We start from the raw sequence: 19,938 nt of genomic DNA, 5'->3' as shown, positions 1-19,938 counted from the left end.
GATTTTTCTAGCTACAACCAGATGAAAATCGCACCGACTGATCAAGATAAGACAACCTTTATGTATCTGTGGGGGACCTTCGAGTACAAAAATCTCCCTTTTGGCCTTAATAATGATGGGGAAACATTTTAGAGAGCGATGTCTTATGCGTTCCACGACATTTGAAACATTTTCCAACCTTACTTGGATGATCTCCCTGCTAATTCTCGTAAATGCCATGATCACCCTGATCATCTCCGACAAATTTTTCTTTGCTGTAGACACTACAACATTCGGCTAAATCCACATAAATGTGTCTTCTGTGTCGAATCCGAATGACTCCTTGGCTTTATCATTTCGAAAGAAGGCATTTTCATTTATCCTCTTAAAGTCGAGGCCATAGTTAATTTACCCCCTCCATATTCATTGCATCAGCTATAGATTCTACAGGGAAAATCAAATTTCCTCCATCGTTTCATACCAAACTATGTTGAGCTAGCTTCAGGGTTCACTCAGTTGCTCAAAAGTCTTTCAATGACCTAAAGACTGTCCTCATAAATGCTCCTTTGTTGCATCCCCTAAACTATCATCGTGATTACTTCCTTTATCTAGTTGCAACCTCTAGTACCATTGTTATGGTGCTGGTATAGGATGACGACGAAGGAAATGAACATGTTATTTACTACCTTAGTTTCAATCTCCTTGACAATGAAATGCGTTATGCTCATGTCAAGAAGTTGGCTTTGGTTGTTGTGCAGACTGTTCAACACTTTTGGCATTACATTATACTCCACACTACCACTGTGATTTTGGAATGCAACCCCATGACCTACATCTTGACTCGTCAATTGCTTGGGGGCAAGTATTTGAAGTGGATTCTTATCCTCCAAGAATTCAATTTGGTATTCACTACTGCCAAATCTAAGAAATCATTGGTCTTCGCTGAGTTTATTTGCTCCCTTCCCTCTGCTTCTCTCCGTGCTGGTGCCGATGAGCAGCTCCCGGATGAGACTCTTTTCTTAATTAGCACTCCCAACCCCTAGTACAGTGATATCATCATATATCTCCAGACCTCTACCTTCCAGTCTGCATTGACCAAGGATGATTGTTGACGCATTCGGCATCAATCTCAAGCTTATTGTATCATTGGAGATACTTTATACCGCATCGTTGTTGATTCAATTCTTCACCGCTATCTCACTCTCGAGGAGGATAAGAGAGTCTTGAATGACTTCCATTCTAGCACATGTGGTGGTCACCTATATGGATATGTTACTACTCAAAAAATCCTTTGCGATGGTTATTTTTGGCTCTGTATCTTCAAGGATTGCATCCTTGTTGTCCGCAAGTGCCATGAGTGCCAAATTTATCAGCATAAGATGTGCACCCCACCCACTCACCTGTACCCCGTTATTGTCATCGGTGCTTTTTCCAAATGGGACATTGACTATATGAATTGTAACCCTTGTTCGGTCAGGGGGCATGGGTATATTATCATTGCTGTGGACTATTTCACTGAATGGGCTAAAGAGATGGCTACATACTCTGCGGACGGTAAAACAGTCGCTCAGTTTCTTTTCAATTGTGTTATTTCTAGGTTTAGAGTGCCTCAAGCCATTTTCACTAACCATGGCTCCCATTTTCGAGATTACATGATGGTTGAGCTGACTTCTATGTTGCGATTGTGCCACAATGGCTCAACCTCGTACTATCCTCAAGCTAATGGCCAAGTTGAAGTTGTGAACAAAGTCCTGGTTATGATGCTTCAATATACCATTGGGATGCATAATTCAAATTGGCATCTCATGCTATTTTCAGCTCTGTGGGCTTACCAAACCTTGACCAAGGATGCAACTGGATTCACACTGTTCCAGCTAGTCTACGGTCTGGAAGAAACTTTACCAATTGAGTGCGAAATTCCATCCCTCAAGCTGGATTTTGAACTTCTCCCTGAGACCTCACCTAAGGAAGAGTGTCTCTTGTACCTAGAATGACTTGATGAAACTCATCATCTTGCTTCTTTGGTCATCGAAGCACATAAAAAGCGAGTCAAGTCCCATTTTGATTAGTCTGTCTCCCATTGGGCTTTTCTGAGGGCGATTTGGTTCTTCTGTATGATCAGGCTAATGATAAGCTGGGGGAAGGCAAGTTCGAACTTATGTGGCATGGGCCTTACATTGTTAAATGTGTTACAAAAAGGGGCCTATGAGCTTATTGACTATGAGGGAAATCCCTTCGACAAGCCCCAAAATGGGCTTTATCTCAAAAAGTACTATGCTTAAGTCATCTTGCATGGATGCTTTTGTACAATAGTGTGTTATTCATTTCTGTACAGAGTGGTTTGGTGTGTTATTTTGCAAGAAACTTTCCTGCTTATTATGTTTTTGCTTGCTTTGCAGATGTCGGTGTCTCCTCACATTAGTTTTGTTGATGGTGCTTTCCGTAGTACCCAGAATCTATTATCTATGGCATGGGCCATTTATGACCCCCATGGTGAATTTATTGATCTTCAAGGTATTTGTCTAGGTCGAACAACTAATAACATCACTGAGTATAGCGCAGTCATTGAATTTTTGTTAGAAGCCATCGCTTTTGGCATTCGGGAATTAGTTGTCAACCTTGATTCACAGCTTGTCGTCCTTCAACTCAACGGGAAATATTCCATCAAAAACCCTCATATATTGAGAATGTATCTACATATTCGTCTACTAGAGAGAAATTTTGATTACATTACATATCATCATATTCCTAGACACATGAATACATTAACAGATGAATTAGCTAATTATGTGTTAGATAGACATTTGCAAAACATGTAAAAAACGAAAAAAAAAACATTTGTACCATAATAAGCAAGGAAGTACAACATATATATATATATATATATATATATATATATATATATATATATATATATATATATATATATATATATATGTCTGTGTGTGTGTATGTGTGTGTTGGTAATGTTTGCCATACATCAAAACCTCAAAAAATAATATGTGTGTTCAAAATACATCAGTGGCTCGGAGGCCTTATACATCTGTGGCTCACAGATCTCAAAAATATAGATTGTCATAACTATGCATTAAACATCATGATGCTCATGCTAGCATGTAACAGCTCGGACTACGCGAGTCAGCAATCGGCAGATCCGATATGATACTCCCACCGTATGCCTTTGATACTGGCATGGGACATCACCCATCCAGGCATACTCTAGGATCCCGTGGGTCAATCCCTCGAGATTCCGCTCGATCTCCTCCTCATTTTCGCTTCCCTCATTATAAGGAGAGACCTCAAACTGCTGAGAAACATGCCTGACTATCGGGGACATCCTAGCAGGGCGTTCTAGTCCAACATCTGCATTCATAAAATAAAAATGTCATGAACATATATATCTCAAAAACAATAAAAAACATCAAAAATTAATTTTTTTTGTATTTTACCTCCATCATCATAATCCTCCCCATTTGGGAGTGGCATATCCGAATCTCCGTGGAAGTCGGTACCTCTATAAGGCCAATCCTTGACTATGATCAGCTGTCATCATAGCGACGAGAAAAAGGCAGGCTTATAGGACATTTGTTGGGCCCTAGTAATCCTGGGCATCAACGCACTCCAACAGACCATTTGTGGGTCTTATGGCATCAATGGTTCCACCTCAGATAGCTAGTAGTGGAACAGCGGAACCTGCTCCAGGAAGAAGGTCACTAGCATAGACCCATAGCAAAACCGCTTCAGGTTTCTCGCCTTAGCTTTTGATAGCCGACGCTTCATGTTGACTTTCATAGCTTCCACCCAGTTGAAAATAGTGGGTGTCGTACAGTCGATAACATACTGAGACTTCAACTTGTTGGTCTCATGATGCACTTGGGCCCTAGCCACTCTGTTGATGGTCAACAGTAACGCTCTTAGCATAAGATCCCAAACTGTCATAATATCGATCTTGCCACTTTTTGATTTGAGTGCTTCAGGGAAATGTTTTGCAAGTAGCATGTCACACTTGCCCCAATCAGCCTTGACCCATATAGATTGACTGGCTCCCCTCTTCGGGATATTCCTGTGATGAAATAAATGTCTGAAGTTTCCAATTCCAGCTCTTGGTCACCAATGATGAAAATTTCTTGATTCACATCCCAGAGACTGATCAAATACCGTAGCAATTCAGGTTGAGCGCATAGACCTACTTTAAGGAAGAATTTGAGGAGCTCACAGTTCCTCAAAGCATCCAAGGAATTTGGGTCAGCCATTGCTTGAGTGTCAATATCTTCATGCTCGCGTTCCTTCCAATCCACCATTTTTCACGATGTTTTCCTTACAAAAACCATATAATCAAGTCAATAATCATCTTTGGCCAGAGAATTTTGGATTAAAACTGAAAAATTGAGAAAAAACCTTTTGGTTCATGGCGCTGGCATGATTATTTTAAAAACATTAGCACCGACGACGCAGTTGACAATTTTAGCAACCCCTGATCAGCCCGATCCCATGCCCAGAAATCACGCTGACTGAGGGCGATTTTTTTTTGCCAAAACCTTCTCATGAAATCCAAAAAATGGATAAAAATAGGTGAAAGAAGTATGAAAATGGATCTTAAGGTCTTGGCTCTTACCTGCAACTGACAGCTCGACGAATGACCTCCCGGATCTCCCGCAATCTGCTCAAGAAAAATTAGGGCACAAGTCGGCAAAAAGCTCTTTACAGAAAGGTAAAATGGTAAATGGTAAAAATTAATTACTTTTTCGTCCTTTTATTCATTTTTTCATGAACTATTAGGGTTTTTAAGTATTTTTGACCTATTTTGCCTCGGAACTGGACAATGCATTTACCTTTTTGTGCAGCAACAGGTGACGGATTCCCGATGATGGTACTGGAGTCACGTTTCATCTCTTTTCTCGACTCGTAAAACTCAAATGAAAATATCGCTGAGTATTTTTTCCCTTTTTGACTCGTAAAAGAGAATAAAATGGGGGGTCTACTTTTAAGCTCTTTTCTGACTCTTTAAACACGAAAAGATTGTCGAGCTCTTGTCGTTTTGAACTCAATAAAGGTTGCGAAATGTCATTCACCCAATACACATTTACCCCTTTTTCAAGCTGGGATGAATTATTTACGAAAAAGGTACTCGACTGAAATGGTCAAGCGGTTCTCTCAAGTATCATTTTCTAGCTCTTCGGGCTCGAGAGACACAAATGTACGAAAAGGGACCATGTGGAGTTTTCTTTTCTTTGTCTTTTTCAAGCTCTCTAAACATGAAAGAGATATCGAGTTACACCTTTGTCAGACTCATCAAACATTAAACGACATTGGATTCGTCACTATGACGATCGTGAGCTTCTCCTTCCTAGCGCTCATTAAACTTACTAGGTCGGATTCATTTGAAGGATGAACTTATAGTGCAAGCACATGCTATCCCCTTCAGGCTTGTGATAAAAAATAATTGGGGTACATGCCAGAAATGGTGGGGGAAAATTAGAAATTCTATCAGTCGTGTCAGCAACTCACTCTCAAACATGACACTTTCTACTTCGTGTAGGGTTGGGATATCCTCCTTCTCATCATTGACCTTCTTGGGTTGGGCCATTCTTTTTTTCCTTCCATTTGATCTCTTCCACGTTATCATGATCACTGATCATATGGATCCAAACGCTACCAAACTCTGGCATCATGTCACCGATATGCTGAAGAGTTAGTCCCTCTGCAGTTACACTTACTGCTTATTCTCTATATCATCTAAAATCATTTGCATCCCTTTGTCTCATGTCGACGATGTCAGATACATCATGGCCCTCCTTCAACATGGTCGCTTCCTGTCGACTTTAGCTCATTATCTAGGAAGTTGACCGAGAGACTCCCTTCTAGTACCTTAGAGCTGACATGTCCTAATGGCAAGTTCTTCGCACTCGATGACAAGCTCACATCATTGGCTTTCACTCAGGTGATTTCCCGGGTATTTAACATTAGTTCCTTTATTCACATTCCGTGAACTGTCCTGCCAGTAACTTGAGATCCATTTTCATTATTGGTGGTTTCTCTCATGCTTGTTAACGGTTCACATCATTGATCAGTAATCAAGCAACTTCCTAGCATGTTCGACTTCAACACATTCATTCACATGTTAGGATTTGTACTTTGATTGGGTCGTTTGGAGTGAAAGACCCTGGGCTAAGATTACCCAAGTCCAAGTTGCGAGATGATGTGACATGATCATGGTGGTCTACATGTCTCTTTCAGATGGATGGATGTGACCATACCATGAGTTGTTATATGTGATCTTTCTCATTATTGGATGACTGCGACCATACCTTGGTTCCATTATGATCTTTTCTATTGGATGGTTGTGCCCATGCCTTGGATCCATTTACATGATCATTCTCTAGATGGTTGCGTCCATACCATGATTCATGTATCATTATTCAGAGTCTTCAGTGATATATATGTATCTATTATTTCTTACAGGTTTTCTGATGACGGACTCTGGTTCCCTGCTTCCACTTATAAAGCATTTCACCCCTCAATCCATTTCGACCTTCATGCTTTAGGGGGCATCTATTACATAGCATTTTGTTACTGTCCCTGTACTCTCCATCCACGATCCTGGAGGACCTCTACAGTGAACCCAACATGCTTTTGCATCATGAAGAAACTCCCAATATGTCCCTCTTCATGAGTAGACTAATTCCACTTTGCATCATTTCCCAAGAATCTTCCTTTTATCCTAGTTTACAAGACCTGCGCTACTGACTAGTTTCTTGATCGTGCTGATTTGCAGAGATTAAAACTAGCCCTCGCATCGTACGGAGCGACTAAGCCCTTTTCCAATCATGTCGATCCTCTTTTAGAAGGTTTTTTAAATAAGGAGTCGAAGCTTCCATGTCTAGAAGCTCCGTAACATAAGTCTCGTAGATGGTTAGGACGGATGGAGCCGAGGAAGTTAGTTTGGGATCCTTTCCCCTATTAGGATGGAACAAACTCAAGAGATTAGACCTTCTCCCATGATGAGAGGAACCATCTCCCATCCATCCAAGCTATATAAACCTCTCTTTTTCCCAAGCAAAAGCTAGTTGGAATTTTGGAGTGAGTTTGAATGATCAACAAGTCATCTATAGCTTGTAGCTTTCTAGTGTATGTTTGAGGGACAATAGTGTGTTTTTGGTTTTGTTTGATACTAGAGGGAAGGTGGCCTTAAAACTTCCATTGTTGGGGTTATCCATGAAGTGCTAGCAGAAGCGTGGGACCTCAGATATGTCAGAGGAGACCAGCAACGTCAAGACACTGGTTGTAACCTCTTTCTTATTTATATAAATGCAACTATTGATTGATTTCCTACATGAAGTGTCGTTTTACATCTTTATGGCTTAATGTTCCTTGACCTATTAAGTAGGCTGAATACAATATTGTACGTTATCACGTTTGTTGTTTGCTTGTTTCAAGTATTCGAATGAAGGAAATGAGAGATAGCTGGAGTGAGGAAGCAGGATCATCACCAAGTGGAATATCGTTCTAAGAGGTAGGCCCTCATAATTGATTCCAGCTTAAGGATATTTTCCATAGATTGTTTGTTTGTGGCTAGACCCGCTTTCTCAGGCTAGAGGAATTGTTTGTGTCTGCATTGAGAATTTACCTGCACCACAGAGAGGTCGCTACCATTGGATTTATTTTTTTTTAATCCAAATATTTAGTTCCTATAAACTCATTCTCTTCCATAAAGAACATCTTACCAATGCTTACTCTCATATCTCCATGAGATCAAGTTTTATTTTTACACCTAGGTTTAGGTTGATATCCTCTTATGTCTTCTTCATACAATTATATGTTCTTATGTCTTCTTGATACATTTACGTCTCTCGTCTTTCTAGAGACCTCATGAGACTAATGCCTTACCACCTCTAGATTTGATGATGTTTTGTCAATCAAAAGCTTCAACCAACATATTGCCAACGAAAAAAGAAACAAAAAAGTTATCCCATTAACCTATATCATGGTTGTAGAGGGAATCAAACACGTTATGGACCTCATTGAATGTGGTTAAAAATTCATACCTTGAGTATGATAATACACTATCCTTCTTTGGCCAAGCATCCAAGATTGATGGATAGGATTAGGGTCATTACTCCTTGCATGGGGTGAACAACATTTATATTTATGGTCATTTTTTGGTAGCCAAAAGGATCTATCACCCCTTCAAGCAATTGTTCCCAAATCTCAACACCCTGTTCACCTAGCTCCTATTCCAATGCACTCAAAATCCCTATGATGGCCTCTTCTAGTGGTCTAGACCCAATATGCACAAGCTTATAAGTATCTTGTGAAGCATCCCATCAACCTAAATCAAGGTTGGTCCAGATCCTTTGACCCTCGAAACAATCATTAGAGAAGTCCATATTTTCCTCCTTATATATCATGTTTTGTTACACATAGACTTTTCCAACTATTGATGAAAAACATTCATCGTGACCACTGTTATGGAATCTTTTCTACTATGAAACTTTTTCCATGTGAAAAACATGCATGTGTTCGTATCCTTTAAGGGCTCTCCACACGTATTTAAAGGTACAAAACATGTATTTCTATCTAATACAAATATAAGTGAAATACAACCAAAATTTAGCTATAACTAGTCCAAATAAAGGGAAAAAAATAGTTCAAACCATTGTTTATTACTAAAAAAAAAAATCAAATGATAGAATTTTGTCTAAATTGGTTCCAGAAAGAAAGTAAAAAATTATAATTGTCTCAAGAATGTCCAAATCTAACATGAAGACCAACCAAAACCATTCAATGACCAAAAACAAATCCACAAAACATAAAGCTTTACTAAATGGGTTCCAAACTGTTTCAAATTAGACAATAGAAGCCAACATCTTCCCTTTTATATAATCCTAAACTCTTAAATTTTATATCTATATATAATTTGAGTATTTTAAATTAAATATGAAATATAAATTACAATTTAAAAACAACACTCATTAATCAATTAAATTAATTTAAATAATCTACCTCATAGAATCTTTAATTTAGATAAAATTATATAATTTAATATTTTTTAAGATTTTAATTTTTTTAAATTAATAACTTATATTAATTTAGTTTCTAGACTATGAACTATAATATCTCACTTTGCAAAAATTCAAAAAGAGCAATTCAGATCGTATCATAAAAATATAACAATTCTTTTGGAATAACTTTTCTTTTTTAATGGTTGAATCATTTTATATTAAATTAATATAATATTTGAATTTAATTATTAAAAATTTGAATTTAGATTATCCGTAATTATGTTGTAATAGCTTTTTGATTAAAAGTTTTATTTTAAATTGATATAATATTTGAATTTAATTATTAAATTTTGATAATAATTCAATATATTGAAATCGGTAAAACGTATCGCTACATATACTGTTTTATGATTGTCAGTTATGATGCAGGGGTGTTTATATACTGTTTTATGATTGTCAATTGTGATGCAGGGGTGTTTTGTTACGTAAGTTAGAAAACCATTATTATATTTATACATTAAAGAAAGTTCTAATTACACTTATTTTGATGCAAGATTGGGTATTTTCTTAAAAAAGAAATTATATCTGGAGTACCAAGCCGCATACATACATTTATTACTAAATTTGTTACCCAAAGAATGTTATAATGTTAGGTAATTTAAATTTAGGTAATTAAGCATATGCTAATTTAGGTAATTAATATTGAAATTCCATTTCTTGTGCGTGAGTCACAACATATGCTTGCTCTGGAATGGGTAATATGACATTACTTTTATTTATTTATTTATAATAGATATGGAGATCATTGGCATCAAATAGAGATTATTGGCATCAAATAGAAATTATGAAAATTGGGTAATATGACCTTACTTTTATTTATTTATTTATAATGGATCTGGAGATTATTGGCGTCAAACAGCTGGAATAGTTATTTTTTTTTTTTTTTTAAATCTGTATTGGTTATTTTTCCAAAATATTAGTGAAAACTGAGAGATCCTGTAGATCTTAAAAATTTACTGGTAATTACTGTCAAGTAAACTACTAAATTCCCCTAAAATACCAAATAAAAGACTATTTATGAACAACAATAATCAAAATATCAAATATTTATTCTCAAACTAAGCCATACCAACGACCATGACACCTCTATACTATTTTTTTTCAGAAGAAAAAGCAGTATATATATATTGAGGCAATATAAGCAAAAAAAACCTGATAAGGTACATATTGTGGTTTCCCGAGTCGGAATAAAAAAGTAGCAGAAACTATAGATGGACAAATATTACAGATTTTGAGAGGTGCAAATGAAGAACACAACACATTGGGCCATCCATATAGAAACAGAATGCAACAAAGAAGACATTGTTGCGTGCTGAAAGGAAGTCTGATAGTCCAGATAGTATGACACCTCTATACTATATTATAATGAAGTCTACATAGCAGAGAAGAGTAGTTGTTATTATTATTGTTGCAGTAGTAGGCGTTGCAGATCAAGGGCAGGGTTTGTAGCAGTAGCACTTTCGGCTGGTAATGTGGAAATCGCAGCTTCCCGATGGAAATCCCTCAGTTCGGCAAACATTTTTGCAGTTGGTGCTACTCACGCAGTACCCTTTGAACTTGCCACTTGGGGTTTTGCACATTCGACCCTCTGCCACTTGAACTTCCATCATCCCTGCATCACATTATATTCACGTGATTTGCCCAACATTTCAACAACTAATGTGAGTTAACATTTAGGTAACTAAATTCTTTTTACGTTTTATAATAAGCCAGCAAGATGTGATCTTTTCCAATAGATTTGTTTAGATATCTTTTTTGGAAAATATATGTATAACCCTTGAGAAGTTAACGGTCAATTCTCTTTTCTATATATGTATAACCCTTGAGAAGTTAACGGTCAATTCTCTTTTAACGGAGTCGCCAACCAAATCTAATCCTTTTCTATATATTTGCTTAAATAACAAATATGGTCGAAAAAAACAAAGAGAAGAACAGTGCTAAAAAGTAAAGTGATTACAAATAAAAAGTAGGATTTTGATAAGGTGGATCCCACGGGATAGACATTTGGATTTTGAATGATTTCGTATTCCGATTACAATCTGGTTTTTTCTAAGGTTTGAATGCGAAAGTGCAGAGAGTCGTGTGCCATATACAATGTTTTTACCGACACTCCACTTGTGGTATCTGTGGGCCAAAAAAATTAATAATCATATTATATAAAATTTCTTTCGTTACAGTTGTATACTTTAGTCCTATATTATATTTCAATTAAACAAAAATTACATAGTTTTCTCGCTCGGAATACTAAACTAGTACCTAAAACACATAAAAAAAATTTAGACAAGCAAAGGCATATATTTTTTTCTCAAATAATTACATTATCAAAAATAACACAATAAAACACAACTATAACTCTTTTAATTGATAAGTTCATTGCTAGTTAAAAGTAACACAAATCCTAATTCTAAACATATTAGTTTGAAGTTAGTCCATTAGACACAACTGTTGGAAATACTGAGCGGGGGGTGAATCAGTATTTATTATTTTTCGTTCTAGTGATTGCCAAAAGCATATATAGATATGTATATGTATATACTGAACACAGAAATCAACAGCTGGAATAAATGCTTTTATTAAAACTCAAGACAGTGCAATGAAATAAATACAATATAAGTATCTCTGACTGTGAGTAGTTGCCAAGCTCCAACTTGGACTTCAGTGAGGCTCCAACCTCCAGAGCACCAACTCTGTTTTGCCAAGACACCAATCTTGGACTCAGGAGCACCAACTCCCAAGGACTTCAATCCTGTTCAGTTCTGAGGCTCCAACCTCTTGGCCTCCAACCCAACTCTGGTATATACTGGTATGCTGCTGCACTCTATTCATCTTCCGCTACTTCTGCTGCCCCTTTTTTTCTCTGCTTCCACTATCTCATGCTCAGGTTATTCAACACAACAACAACACCAACAGTTCTCTGTTTTTACTGTTTTATACATCCTCATGCCTTTGTCCATTCGTTTCCGCTCACTCGCTGGCTCTTCGGCTTCCTCAACACTCGCTCGAACTTCGGCTTCCTCAACACTCGCTCGACCTTCTGGCTTCCCTCCTCCATTCGCTTTAGCTTCCTCTGCGCTCGAATTAATCAATGATTCACGCGACACGTTCAAGAGGAAGAGGGGCCGAATTACAATAGAAATGATGCTTATTGAAAATATCAGAGAGATCCCCTTTTTTTTTCAAGGTTCACGAGTCGTGAACTGTTATTTGTTCGTAACATGGATGCCCAAGATCAATTCCAGAAATGAAGCGTTTCAACATATATTTATATATATATATATATATATATATATATATATATATATATATATATATATATATATATGACTTCTTTTATTCACAGATTTATTACTTCACGGAAACCATATGAACAAGGCTATAGCCATATAGAGGTCCCACATGCCACGTCATCCTTTTATCACAATCGCCGCTTCCGGAGGTTCGCACATAACACAGTCGATTACCGATGGCTGATTCCCCTACTGGACGCGATATTATATAAACTGCAGTTGCTATTCTCGTCGGGTCCACAACCGTTCATCGCAATCGGGGTTTGCCCTTGGCCGAGGTCCAATGCGATATCGCTATCGGCGATCGCAAGTCACATATGGTCAGGGTCTTACCTCCGCTCTGATTTCCTGATGCGATAATCGCTATCGGCGATCGCAAAGTCGCATATGTTCAGGGCCTTACCTCCGCTCCGATTTCCCGATGCGATAATCGCTATCGACGATCGCAAAGGGGCCACTTTGACACACTGTAACGCCCGCTTCCGAAGTGCCGATGCGATGTTCCAGACCCGATAGGATCCCAAATCTCCCGTGCATATATTTTCAAGTCCGGTTTCCGCCTGCGATAGTGTAACGGCATATATACGTGAGTTTTGCTGCTGATAGTGTAAATACATATAGATACAAGTCTTTCTGCCTCTGTTTGCGTTAAATGCATATTTATATGGTTTTTGGCCTTCGATAGTATATTTGTATGCATATAACTCCTTTGTGGACTATACGGCTCCCGATGGGCTCTGTCTTGGCATTGTTTGCTGTTAAATGCATCCATTGCTCCTCCGATGACTCTGTGTGCTCCTCTCGTCTCCATTGTGGCTCCTCTGGCTTGGTCTGCTCCTCTTGCTCCGTCTACTCCTCTGGTGGCTCTGTCTCCTCCTCTTGAATATTGCCATATTGACATAAATGACAATCTGTGTCCAACAATCTCCCCCTTTGTTATTGATGGAAATATTCTTCTGCTCTCTCCCCCTTTGACATCAATGGCAAAGGAATGCATACGAACTCCCCCTGTCCTGCTGCGTCTTTATGAATGAACTTAAGTGATGATAAAGAAATAACCCCCATCTTTTGACGCAGATGTTCAAATGCTTCTCGAGGAAGAGGTTTTGTGAAAATATCAGCTATCTGCTCCTTAGTACTGATATATTCCAGGACGATATTTTGTTCAGCTACTTGCTCACGGAGGAAATGATACTTGATCGGTATGTGTTTGGTTCTTGAGTGCATCACTGGATTTTTGCTGAGACTGATAGCACTTGTGTTGTCACAATAAATGGTAATTGGTTGATCTGTACATATGTCGACATCTTTTAGAGCTTCCTTCATCCATAGTATCTGAGTACAACAGTCTGCTGCAACAATATACTCGGCTTCGGCTGTGGATAATGATATGGATGACTGTTTTTTGCTGAGCCAGGATACCAAACAGTCTCCTAGGAAGAATGCATTTCCACTAGTACTTTTCCGATCATCTATACTTCCAGCCCAATCAGCATCGGTGTATGCAGTTACAGTCAGTGTTGAGTCCTTTGGGTACCAAAGACCAAAATCAGAAGTTCCCTTCAGATATCTAAGAATTCTTTTTACAGCTAATAAATGGGATTGTTTGGGAGCAGATTGAAATCTTCCCACCATTCCTACTGCTTGCATTATGTCTGGTCGTGTAGCTGTTAAGTATAGAAGGGCTCCAATCATTGACCTGTAATGAGTTGCATCTACTAGAGGAGAGTCATCATCTTTGCTCAATTTGCAGTTTGTCGTCATAGGTGTGCTCACGGGTGCACAGTCCTCCATTCCATATTTTTTGAGCATGTCTTTTAGATATTTGTCTTGAGATATACACAATCCTGCTCTGGTTTGAGATACTTGAAGTCCAAGGAAGTGGGACAGCTCTCCTATCATTGACATCTCAAACTCGTTTGCCATGCTTTGAGAAAATTCATGGCTCATTTCATTATTATTACTAGCAAAAATCAAATCATCGACATAAGCAAGAGTAGCTAGTAACTTACCTTGATCTGTCTTTATGTATAGATTACTTCCAACCACTCCCTTTTTGAAGCCTTGTTGTTGTAGATAGTGATACAATCTTGCATACCAAGCTCTAGGAGCTTGTTTCAATCCATACAAAGCCTTTTTCAACTTACAGACTAGGTCCTTTCCTGCTGTCAGATCAAAACCTTCTGGCTGCTCCATGTAGACTTCCTCTTTGAGTTCCCCATTTAGGAATGCTGATTTCACGTCCATTTGCTAGATTTTGAATCCTTTTGAGCAAGCAAATGCTAAGAACATCCTGATAGCTTCCATATGGGCCACTGGTGCAAATGTCTTTTCAAAGTCAATTCCTTCAATTTGTGAATAGCCTTTGCAGACAAGTCTTGCCTTGTTTCTGATAACCTGTCCTTCCTCATTCATTTTATTTTTGAACACCCATTTGGTTCCTATTATGTTTTTGTCCTTTGGACGAGGTACCAGCTCCCATGTCTTGTTCTTCTCAATTTGGGACATTTCTTCTTCCATTGATTTTATCCAATGAGGATCCTTACTTGCTTCTGCAAATGTTTCTGGTTCTATCATAGATAGGAGGGCAATGACTTTTCTCTTGGGTGAGGTTGTTATCCTTCTTCGGGTCTGCACACCTTCATCTCTATCACTAATGATCTGTTCTTCTGGACGATATCTTTCAACATACTTCATCTTTGAAGGGGTATGAGGTGGTTCTCTTTTCTCTTCTTCTTCTTCATCATCTATCTCTTCTTCTTTAGGTTCTTCTTCTTCAAGGAGAAAGTCATCTTCATGTTCTTCAATTTCCTTTACTGGAAGTTCTTCATCAACCTTTACATCAATGCTTTCCACTATTTTCTTTAGTCGATAATTGTAGCACTTGTAAGCCTTGCTCCGTGTAGAGTATCCAAGAAATATCCCTTCATCAACCCGAGAATCAAACTTTCCGGGTGAGCCATCATTTATTTTTATGAAGCACTTGCTTCCAAATATCTTGAAGTTCTTCACCGAAGCAGGTCTTCCTTTCCATAGCTCATAAGGAGTTTTATCACAATTTGGTCTTAATTGAGTTCGATTCAGTGTATAGACAGATGTCCCTACTGCTTCTCTCCAGAATTTAGGCTGTAGGTCTGCTGCTAATAGCATGGTTCTTGCCATCTCTTGGACTGTTCGGTTTCGTCTTTCAACTACCCCATTTTGCTGAGGTGTTATGGTAGCCGAGAATTCCCTTTTAATTCCATGAATATTACAGAACTCACTAAACTCGTTTGATGTGAATTCTCCTCCTCTGCCTGTTCTGAGGCACTTAATTTTTGAATCTTTTTCATTTTCTACAAGGGCTTTTAAATTCTTAAAACACTCAAAAGTTTTAGATTTATACTTTATAAAATATATCCACATCATTCTAGTATAATCATCAACAAATAACACAAAGTACCTTTCTCCTTGGAGTGCTTGATTTCTAGTTGGCCCACACACATCAGCATGGATGATCTCCAAGGGCTTCGATGTACAGTGTTCCTTTGTCTTGTGGCTGGTTCTGGTCTTCTTTCCATGTTGACATGGACCACACACTGCTTGATTTGGTTTGAACAGCCTTGGGATGTCTTGTACAACTTTGATCTTGCTGATATTGATCATATTTTCGAAGCTTGTATGTCCAAGTCGCTTGTGCCACAGCCAACTCTCATCTGTCTGACTCAAGTAGCATTTATTTTCTTGAATCTTGTTCAGAATGTAAATTTTGTCTGGTGTTCTCACCCATTTTGCCACAAGTTTCCCCGAGGCAGAGTTCCTTATTTCACAGTCTTTGGTGCTGAAAACAACTTTATGTCCTTGATCACAGATTTGGCTGACACTCAGGAGGTTGTGTTTGAGTCCGTCAACCAGCAGAGCATCTTGAGCTTTTCCTTTTCCATTTATTTGAGTAACTGTTCCTTTTCCTGCAATTCTGCCAGTTCCGCTTCCAAAGGACACATTCCCTTCCTTTTTGCTCAGTGAGACAAACTTCCTTCTGTCTCCTGTCATGTGTCTGGAGCACCCACTATCTACAAACCACTGATTTCCATTATTTTGAGCAAATAGAGCCAGGCCGCATTTGTCCATGCTGGAGTTCTTGCTACTCGTCTTTCTTCCTTTGAGTGGGCAGTCTTGTTCATAGTGTCCATTATTGTAGCAGAAAGAGCAAATCATATCAAATTTGGTCAAGGGATCAAATGAATTGAAGGTTTTGATTTGTCCCTGCCTTTTGGGGGCATAAGAGTTGATTACTTGGTCCTTTAGCATTGTCTTTTCACTTCTGCGAGCCATACAATGTCTGGCTTGATGACCGAAGTTTTTACAATGAAAGCAGTGTCCAAGAAAGATGGTTTTGAAGCAACCACAGTTTGAGTCGATTTTCTTCCTAGGAATTGCTCCTCCCTCGTCCTTTGGATTTGCGATGGGCCCTTGGTGGAGTACAGGTTTGTATTTGCTGTAGTGTCCATGATTCGACTCCACATTTTTCTTTGGAGTAATTCTCTCTTCATTCTTGGGATTTGGGATGCACTTTTGATAACATACTTTTTACATGAATGGACAGTGAGGTACAAGGGAGCCTCTCTTTACTTGCATAAGATAATGAAGCCAAATGAAGAGCTAGACAAAGCACAAATTCAGATGTTGATCCAGAACTATTATAAGCTCCCTCCACTCATCACTAGAATTCATGATTCCTATGCATGGTTGGTCAAGAGTCTAGATGTCATAGTGAAGACATACAAGATCCCTTCAATCGGATCCCTCACTCAAGCTATGAAGAAGAACCAAGTCTTATTGGAGGTCGACATGTACATGGAGCAGATGATGCGAAAGGCCACCAACGATGACTTACAGATGAGCGTAGAAAACATGCAGAAGTATATCGGTGGTCCAACCACACTCAGTACATTGTTGCGCATGCTTCAAGATGAGTTGGACAAAGGTTCCAAAACCATATACCTTGAAGCCACGGAGGCAAGATTCTTTTTCTAGAAAGACATCACCAAATAGTACAGGGACACAATAGCATAGTACCAAGCTTGGTATTAGTTCATTGCTGAAGACCATCAAGAGGATGTTGCCGAGTTGGTCTTTCCCCAAGATTTTGAGTGATGGTGTTGTCTTGTTAGGCTGACTCAGGCGCATTTTCTCCCACATGGGTATATGTAGAAATTGTGTTACTATTTGTAAATATATTGGAAGTGAAATTCCAAGTTGCATTAGTGGAATGTGAACAACCACTATGTAATGTAAAGAGTTATTTGTAAAGGAGTTGAAGAGTCATGAGGGTAACCAAAGAGTCAAAGGGGAATTTCAAGGGTCACCACACCCTTTATTATATATATAACCTCATAACTCATAGAACATGCTTTTGGGAGCCAAGATTTTGGCCAGGCATTGCTTAGAGAAGGCTTGGAGAGTATTGTGACGAACGTTGGCTTATCTACAATGCAAAGCGAGTACACTTATTTGGAGGAGCAAGCGGTGTTGACTATAATGTTCCACAATTGGGGTTAGTGGATGTCAATGGTGTATGTATGGATGGAACTTTCACTTAATAATATAACTGAGCCAACTTGTTTTCATGCATATGTTGTTATTGTAGTTGGACTATTCTGGTTGCTTTAGCAATGTATGTTATTTAACTTATGCATTTGTGTATGAACTATTTTGTATGAAATTCTATGAATCTTGTTGAAGACGTGTTGTTGGATTAACCTGTCACTTTGGTTTGTGGACTATTCCGCTTCCAACTTATGATGTCATTATGCTCATGTGTTCCTTTCAGGCTGTGTACTATTACATGCTTCTAAGGGACACACTTCCCTTTTTCCCCTTTGTGTGTTAGAACCCCCATGTATCTCACTTGACTCGCTGCAAGGTCACACACTTGCTTCTGACCAAAGCTATCATACTTACCTCTACATGCTACAGTGGTCAAGGCACTACATTACCACCCACTCTTGGGACTCCTACTCCAAACAGTCTGAGCTCTAGTTCGGACTTCTTATCAGGGAGATCCCCTTGACATGTTGGCAGGTCCAGCACCATCAACACAACACTACAATCTTCATTCTTATCGTCGTTCATCCCCTCCCCACTTCCCCTCTACCTCTTCTGATATTTCTTTTTACTCTAGTGGGGGTTTGTATTTTTCTAAGGATTCGCCTTTCCTCCCTTCCTCCAAAGGTAGGAAATCCTTTCTCTCGAAAGCACAACATCAATCTAGTTTTGAAATTAAATCTAGAAACAAATAATATATTTTAGAGATGCTTATAGCATTTGGCCTTGTTTCTGGTCTAAATTGAAGGTTATCTCATTAAATTATTGGGGTTTAGTTAGACCTTTAAACACTATCGATCAATATACTCATCGATCAGTACAACCCCTAAGTCCTCTTCTAGCAAGAGTCTATGCTTAAGGGTGATAAGGCCATCAATTACCTAAAAGATATTCTTCTTGATTTGGATTTCCTCGCTATTGATATTGTTGGCATATTAAGGGGGCTCATCACTGGATGGAATACATGATCTATTCACCTCTCAAATGCATGGTCCATAATGTTCAAACTAGCTTTGGACCTCCTCTCTTCATAGCTCAACATGTATTTTTTATTCATAAATGTATATTGACCATATGTGGACAAGAAGTATTTTGGGGAAAACTTTGGAAAATTACCTATCTTCAGCTCTGGTAGAGTTCTTATTGGTGGGGACTTAAACTTTACTCTGGGAAGTTCTAAATTTTGGGGATTTTCAGCCAGACTATATCCAATCTCAGATTTCTATTTTTATTTATGGATGACCTAAGTCTTTTTGACATCATCCCTCCTAAAATATTTCCTACTTAGTTAAACAACATATTGGGCTTCGCTAGAATTTCCAAGTTCTTCGACCATTTTCTAGTATTTGATTCTCTTCTTGATACAAGCCTAAAATTCAAACAATGGACTTATGTTGGTGAAGACTTTGACCATGTCCTAATCCTATTTGAACTGGAACCCTTTCCTGCAAATCCCCTAAATTCCTTCAAACTCAATCCCTCTTGGATATAAGATCCTTCTTTGATAACTCTCCTCAAGGAAAGTTGGTCTTGCATCACCCCTACTTACCCAAAATCTCCCCCATATTCAGTTTCAAAGAAATATTTAAAAATCCAAGGCCATCATAATCAACTAGAAAAAATAAACAAAAAGGAGAATTCCAAATCTTTGGATGATATTGAATCCTATCTCCTCTCCCTATGGAATTAAAATTCCATTGGAAATCCTTTGAACAACCTGAATTCCTAGATTATGGAATTATAATAATCAAGAAGCACGATTATATTAGATCACGAAAAGGAATGGAGATTGAAAATTTGAGCACTTTGGCTCTAAGTTGGGGATGATGATATAAAATATTTTCACCAGGTTTCCAACCACAGGAAAACCATTTGAGGGATTAAAGGCCCCTCTAGTAATATGGCCACCTCCTTTTCTGTTATTCTTGAAGAAGGGTGCTCATATTTCAAAAACATCTTCTAACAAGAAGAAAGGGCTACTGTCTTGTATGCAGTGATAATTTTCCTAATTTTCACTAATGAAG

This window comes from Pinus tabuliformis, chromosome 7 (genome assembly GCF_031772625.1).
Source record: "Pinus tabuliformis cultivar Carrire ecotype Pingquan chromosome 7, CPIR1, whole genome shotgun sequence".
Lineage (NCBI taxonomy): Eukaryota > Viridiplantae > Streptophyta > Pinopsida > Pinales > Pinaceae > Pinus > Pinus tabuliformis.
Note: the sequence above shows the minus strand (reverse complement) of the source record.